Source organism: Nylanderia fulva, unplaced genomic scaffold (genome assembly GCF_048542155.1).
Source record: "Nylanderia fulva isolate GAGA-0341 unplaced genomic scaffold, ASM4854215v1 Scaffold115, whole genome shotgun sequence".
NCBI lineage: Eukaryota > Metazoa > Arthropoda > Insecta > Hymenoptera > Formicidae > Nylanderia > Nylanderia fulva.
The window spans coordinates 208,967-215,790 of NW_028189355.1; the positions used below are offsets into that span (position 1 = coordinate 208,967).

Genomic DNA, 6,824 nt, shown 5'->3' on the forward strand with positions numbered 1-6,824 from the left:
TGTGTGAATGCATCTCGGAGTGCATTCTGCGCCTTGCAACAAGCGCAGCTAACTGCGCTGAAAATAGCCGCTCGAATTTGGCGCGACGATTCGCACTAAATCTCCGTGCGCCAATCGCGAGCGAACGCGCCCCGCCATATCGCAAGACCGCGCGCGTCTTTAACGCTCGCAATACCTGTCGTTTTAAACGGTGACAGGTAACCGTATCGTAACAAACATAAAACCGACGACAACAAGTGATTTTGCCCTCCGACATTCGAGAGGATTCTATCATTATGTGGAAGGAACACAAACACGGTGTTCCTTACCTCGGAACTCTCTCGAAGGTCGGTAGAAAACAATCACGTTGGTTCACGCTCTCTCTTGTCGAACGGATCTATCGTCGTACAGTCGTTCGCGCGTACAGACATCGTTACTTTCTCTCTTCTCGATTTTCGTCGCACTTCTCGCGGGAGATCGATTTTGTCGTTGGATTGCACTTCCGGCAATCATTGCACGCTTCTAATTGCAGTTCACTTGCATTAGAGCATTTCTTTTGTACTGTATAATTATTTGTAAAATATATTGTGTGCCGTGAACTTTCTTTATTTTCTTTTTTTTCCTGTGCCGTCCTAAAACTTGACACTCGCGTCCGCGCACTAACTATAATTACTCCGCGTAGCACCGAATATTGCACACAGATAGAGACAAATATCAAGATTAAGAAACAAAGCAAGTAAAACAGACAAAAAATTCGCGAACCCTCTCGAAGGGCGTTTTGAGGCAAAATATAGGCAGAACATTTTTACATGCGAGAGATTCCGTTTTCGACAGTTGCCGCGTACGGACGCCCCTTATAAATCCGAGCGGTTTCACATACATGTATCGACATTTAAAGTTTGTGTTTAAGAATATATTTTGTTAATTGCAATTACTGCCTCACGTTATTAATTCCCGACTCGTATCGTACTTCCTAAGTAATCGCGCCGCGCGAGACGAACGTAACGCACGAGATAACCAAAGTGGTGACGTCCCGACGTGATCGCGAACGAACGGGAATTCGCGATTTTTTTTTGTGCTCGCGTGAGAGAGCAGTGCATTTCTTTTTTTTTACATTTTCGGCGAGTGAGACGATCTGTCCGATCGTACACGAGAGTGAGAATGACCAGCAGTGTGTGCAAAAACGACTCGACATGCTTGTGACGCGAAACGACGGAGTGGTCGGTTCGCGCGTGAAGACAAAGGCGCGGGCGTTCGAGCAGCCGCGTGTGCAGATGCAGCGGGCGGCCCCGATCGCGATGCAGGCAGCCCCGATTGCGACACAGGAAGCCAGGTTGGAGATGCGACTGGCACAGGCGCGGCTTGCAATGCAGCAAGAGATGGCGGAACAACTGACGGCTATCCGTAAGTCAATTAAAGCGATCGGAGATAATCGATGCCGAGAAGATGATCGACGTCGTTCGCGACCTCGTTCGCGTTCGCGTTCGCGTCCGCGAGCGCGATCCAGCAGCCGTGGTCCGCCAGTCAGCGGCGTATGCTGGTACCATTGGCGGTTCGGAGTGGAAGCACGACAGTGCAGAGCACCCTGCTCGATGCAACTGCAGGGAAACGCAGGAGCGGGTCGTTAGAGGCGGCGAGCGACCCGAGACACAGTGCGCGCCGCTTATTCGTGACTGACGCAAATACAAAGACGAAATTTTTAATTGACACGGGCGCGGATCTCTGCGTGTTTCCTCGAAAGATGGTTCGAGGTCCACGACAGAGAACCTATGAGTTATCGGCTGCCAACGGCACACCAATTTTTACGTATGGAACGGAGAACATGACGCTAAATTTCGGGTTACGACGGGCGTTCACATGGAGATTCGTTATCGCGGACGTGTCAAGGCCAATAATCGGCGCCGATTTTCTTGCGCATTATGGCCTCCTCGTGGATTTGCGCAATTCTCGCCTCGTCGACCAGCTGACGACTTTGACCGCACGTGGGCGTTGTGTCCCATGCAACGTGCTTCAGGTGAAAACAATCACGGGGAAGACACCATACCACCGGTTATTAGAAGAATATGCGGACATCACGAGGCCGGGAGGACAGATAAGAGAAGCGATTCACGCCACGCGACATGTTATTGAGACGACGCCGGGATCGCCTGTCGCGTGCAGACCACGGAGACTCGCTCCGGATCGACTTGCAGCCGCAATTCCGTCGAATGGTGGAAGCCGGAATCGCGCGACCTTCCAAGAGCAGTTGGTCGGCGCCCTTACACATGGTGCCGAAAAAGGGCGAAGAGTGGCGACCTTGCGGCGACTATAGAGCGCTGAACGCGAGGACGATCCCGGACCGATATCCTGTGCGTTATATTCAGGACTTTGCGCAAGCCCTCGGAGGAAAAGAGATCTTCACGACGATAGATCTGGTGCGAGCGCACCACCAGATTCTTCTCGAAGAAGCTAAGCCCAGCCGAAGAGAAGTACAGCGCGTTCGACAGGGAACTGCTGGCTATCTACCTGACGGTCAAGCACTTCCGATACATGCTGGAGGCACGCGCGTTCGTAATTTACACGGATCACAAACTACTGATCTACGCCTTTCGACAAAGACCGGAGAAGAGCACGCCGCGCCAGTTCCGCCACTTGGACTTTATCGGGCAGTTTTCAACCGACATTCGGTACGTGACAGGCGAGGAGAACATCGTGGCGGATGCGTTGTCTCGAGTCGAAGAGCTACATTCTCCCTTGGACTACGCTGCACTGGCGGAGTCGCAGGAGACTGACGAAGAGCTCGACAACTACACACGGCGGGAGACCTGATTGAAGCTCGAAAAAGTGCAGATTCCCGGAACGGGGATACAAGTTTACTGTAACACGACGACACCGACACCGCGGCCGTTCCTGACAAGGCCCTTTTGGCGGGCCGCATTTAATCTGGTGCACAACCTGGCACACCCAGGAATCAAGGCGACGGGCAGACTCGTGGCGCAGCGCTACGTCTGGCCGTCGATGAACGTTGACTGCCGCAGCTGGGCACGTGCATGCGTGCCCTGTCAACGATCGAAGATCTCTCGACACGTCTCGGCACCCTTGGGAAAATTTGCTGTTCCATCCAACAGATTTGAACACATCCACCTGGACATAATCGTGATGCCGGTCTCGGAGGGCATGCGATATTGTCTCACGTGCGTGGACCGCTTCACACGGTGGCCGGAGGCGTTCGCACTTCGAGATCAGGAGGCGGAGACGGTCGCAAGGTTATTCTACGAAGGATGGATTTGCCGATTCGGGGCGCCCGTGCGGATAACAACGGACCAGGGGCGCCAGTTCGAGTCCCATCTTTTTCGGCGGCTGAGCGAGCTGACAGGAGTGCAGCAGCTGAAGACGACAGTGTACCACCCGCAGGCAAACGGAATGGTCGAGCGGTTCCATCGCCAGCTCAAAGCGGCCATCAAATGTCAGCAGAAAGATCGCTGGACCAGAGGTACTGCCGACGGTGCTGCTTGGGATCCGAGCAGCATGGAGAGACGACCTGCAGGCGACCGCAGCGGAGCTGGTGTACGGCCAGACGCTGAGGATCCCAGGGCAATTCCTGGGCCGACGGCCTGCGAGCAACAAGGACGACGCGACCGACTTCGTGAGGACGCTGCGGGAGCAGTTTAAAAAGCTGCGACCAGTTGACGGTACCCGACACGGGGAGCGACGGCCGAACAGGTGTTCGTGCGACGCGAAGCCGTGAGAAATCGCACTGCACATCCTGGTTCCTCGGTGTTACAGGCCCGCCTGGAATCGACTCGGGAATCGGACCTTTCTTCCCGCTCTCGTCGTTTTCTCGCTTTCTCGGGGCAGCGGCCTCGCGTTCTCTCGCGCGCCTCGCCGCTCGACCTCGGTGTCCTGGTCTCGCGCCGTCCGTCCGTCGACCGCACCCTCTCGGCTCCGTGTCGCCGACTCTGCCGAGCTGCTATCTTCTGCTTCGGGCTGTAAAATATAAGCGGGTTTTAGCCTGTCTACTGAGACAGTTTTCTCTTTGCCGTGCATACGCACGACAAAGACTTTGCTGCCTTGGCTGACCACTGCGTACGGCCCCTCGTACGGCGCCTGCAGCATCTTTTTGGGCCCCTCGTGTCGCACGAACACCTGTTCGGCCGTCGCCAGGTCCTTGTAGATGAACGGCTGTCGCTCCCCGTGTCGGGTACCGTCAACTGGTCGCAGCTTTTTAAACTGCTCCCGCAGCGTCCTCACGAAGTCGGTCGCGTCGTCCTTGTTGCTCGCAGGCCGTCGGCCCAGGAATTGCCCTGGGATCCTCAGCGTCTGGCCGTACACCAGCTCCGCTGCGGTCGCCTGCAGATCGTCTCTCCATGCTGCTCGGATCCCAAGCAGCACCGTCGGCAGTACCTCTGGCAAAAAATAAAAAAATTAAATATATCTAATACAATAAACTTTGGCTCGTCTAAAATTAAAATATGTAATAAATTAAAAGATCAACTTAACGAGCTAATAAGACGTTAATTAAATTTTTTATTATATGTCATAAAATAATATTACAACTGATAAACGTTTCGGCTGTACGACAGTCTTTTTCAATATCATTATCGCTATGTTAATAAGTCAAGAATTAAATCGTTTGGTAAGTCCGAACATATTATAAATATAAAATCTATCGGCTTATAATGTGAAAAACGCAGTATCAAATTTCATGCTTGTTGACTTGAGATAAATCGCTTACTATCGAACATCAGATTTCTGTAGTTCATGATGTTATAGTATGTATTATGCTGTGAAACAATTGATGTGTCAGCCCGAATATTAATTGTTAGATTTTTTTAAAAATAGTGATTACTTACGTCTGTGTCGAGACGATAAAATATTTCTTTTTAAATAACCTTGTCACAATGTGTACTTTTTGCGAAGCTAATCAATATCTGTAAATCGCAATGTCAGAGCGCTGTATATATACCTCTATGCTATGATGACATAGACAATTTTTCTAAAATATCAAAATAAGATCCGTCAAGACGCTCGGTGTCCTTTTTTAAGTTAATACTGTTTTTTTCTTCTTTAATGTGTATTATTTCCGATATCAACCTTTTATAATAATTCTTTTCGTAGTCTAAGATTTTTGTTTCGTTCCAATTAAAAATATGTGTAAACTTTACGATATGGTCAGAAACCACCGAGTGTCTTGCAGAATCTAATCTGATATTATTTTTATGTTCATTTACTCTTGTGCCTAATTGTCTTTTCGTTTGTCCCACATCCCACGTAGAAATTGCCGACGTTGTTTAACTGGCCCAGCACTGGTCCAGCATCGACAACCAAGAGTCGGCAGGCAATCTTGTGCCAATACTGGTTAAAAGCCAGGCCATACGACGGGCCATTATAAAATCCAGACGTGGGCCAACACAAGCTGCAAAATAGGCCAAGCTCTGGCTGCGACACAGGCCCAGCATTGGTTCAGTATCGGCAGCCAAGGTCGGCAGACAATTTTGTGCCAGTACTGATTAAAAGCTGAGCTGTACGACGAGCCATTATAAAATACAGACGTGGACCAGCATAGGCTGCAAATTAGGCCAAGTTCTGGCGACACAGGCCCAGCATTGGTCCAGTATTGGTCCAGTGTCTCCAAGCGCTTTGCTAAGCAAATCAACAACGACGTGTTTTTTAATGAGTCATTGTGTGTGGTCACAAACAGCCGCCGATGTACTGAGAGGAAGAGAAGGCCCGGGGGACGTCGAGCATCAGCTGAGCAATTTGAAGGTGGGTAATCTATCATTTACTCGTTATTCGTTATTGCGAAATATGTTGTTTTTCACCGCGACGCAAATATATATCTTTAACATATATTTGATACTTACATAATTATATCAAATATTCATATTAAAAAATACTTCAAATATTCACATATTATAATTCAATTTTTTCGGCAATCGTATCACCACATTTTATCATTTGGCTCTAACGCCTATTTTCTTCCCTTTAATTGTATAAGTCTTTAATCAAATATCCGAAAAATAAATAAAAAATTCAATACATACAATAATTATTTTTGAAACATTTAATTGTATTTCGAACGCTGCTATAATTTACATATATATTAATTTTTGTATGTCACAGATCAACATGTGAGCAACAATTCCGTCGCTGCGCATTGACCGATGAACAAATTATTTTTATATTTATATTATATAATAATCATTAATATAATTAATAGAATGTTGTTATAGTATTAGATTGTACATAATATTTATTTTACATAATATTACTTTATAAATGAAGTAATGTTATAATTACTTTCTTGTTATTTAGTCGTGTGTAAATGCATTTCATTGAAATATCTTTGACACAATATTGTTTTTTAATGCTAGTTTTACGAACGTACATTATACCAACTTTGTGTGATGGCATAGGATAATCAAATATGTCACGATAAAATACTAATTGTTTTCCTTCGATTATCGGAGAACCGACAGAAATATTATTAATCAATTGGATGAAAATACTATTTATTATTATAATATCATCATTCTTCATAATTGCGACATTATTAGGGTGAGAAGTTGTAAATGTAAAATTTTTTATTTTAACACTAGACAATATTATTTTATCACTAGTTGTTTCCACACGATATCCTATCGGCACATCTGTACGTTTTTTAACAGTATAGAAAAATGGATAATGGTATTTTATGAATGGGTCGTGTCCTTCTTGTATTTCATGTAAACGTCTTGTTATTTGCGGAATAATATGTGGCGTATTTCTAATAAGTTTTTTTAAGAATCCAATATAATCCTCGAAAGTAAATGCCGAAAATTTAAATAAAGGATCTTTCATATGCATGACGTCATCTGCAATATGAA

The 6,824-nt window shown here is 46.8% G+C and overlaps 1 long non-coding RNA gene across 1 annotated transcript; it reads left to right on the top strand.

Moving 5' to 3' along the window:
• Nucleotides 1-202: 202 nt before the first annotated feature.
• Nucleotides 203-6,186, top strand: LOC114940946 (uncharacterized). The gene is made up of 3 exons (XR_014926275.1): nucleotides 203-3,451; nucleotides 5,234-5,724; nucleotides 6,082-6,186. It is a non-coding gene; the product is annotated as an uncharacterized LOC114940946 (long non-coding RNA).
• Nucleotides 6,187-6,824: the final 638 nt, after the last annotated feature.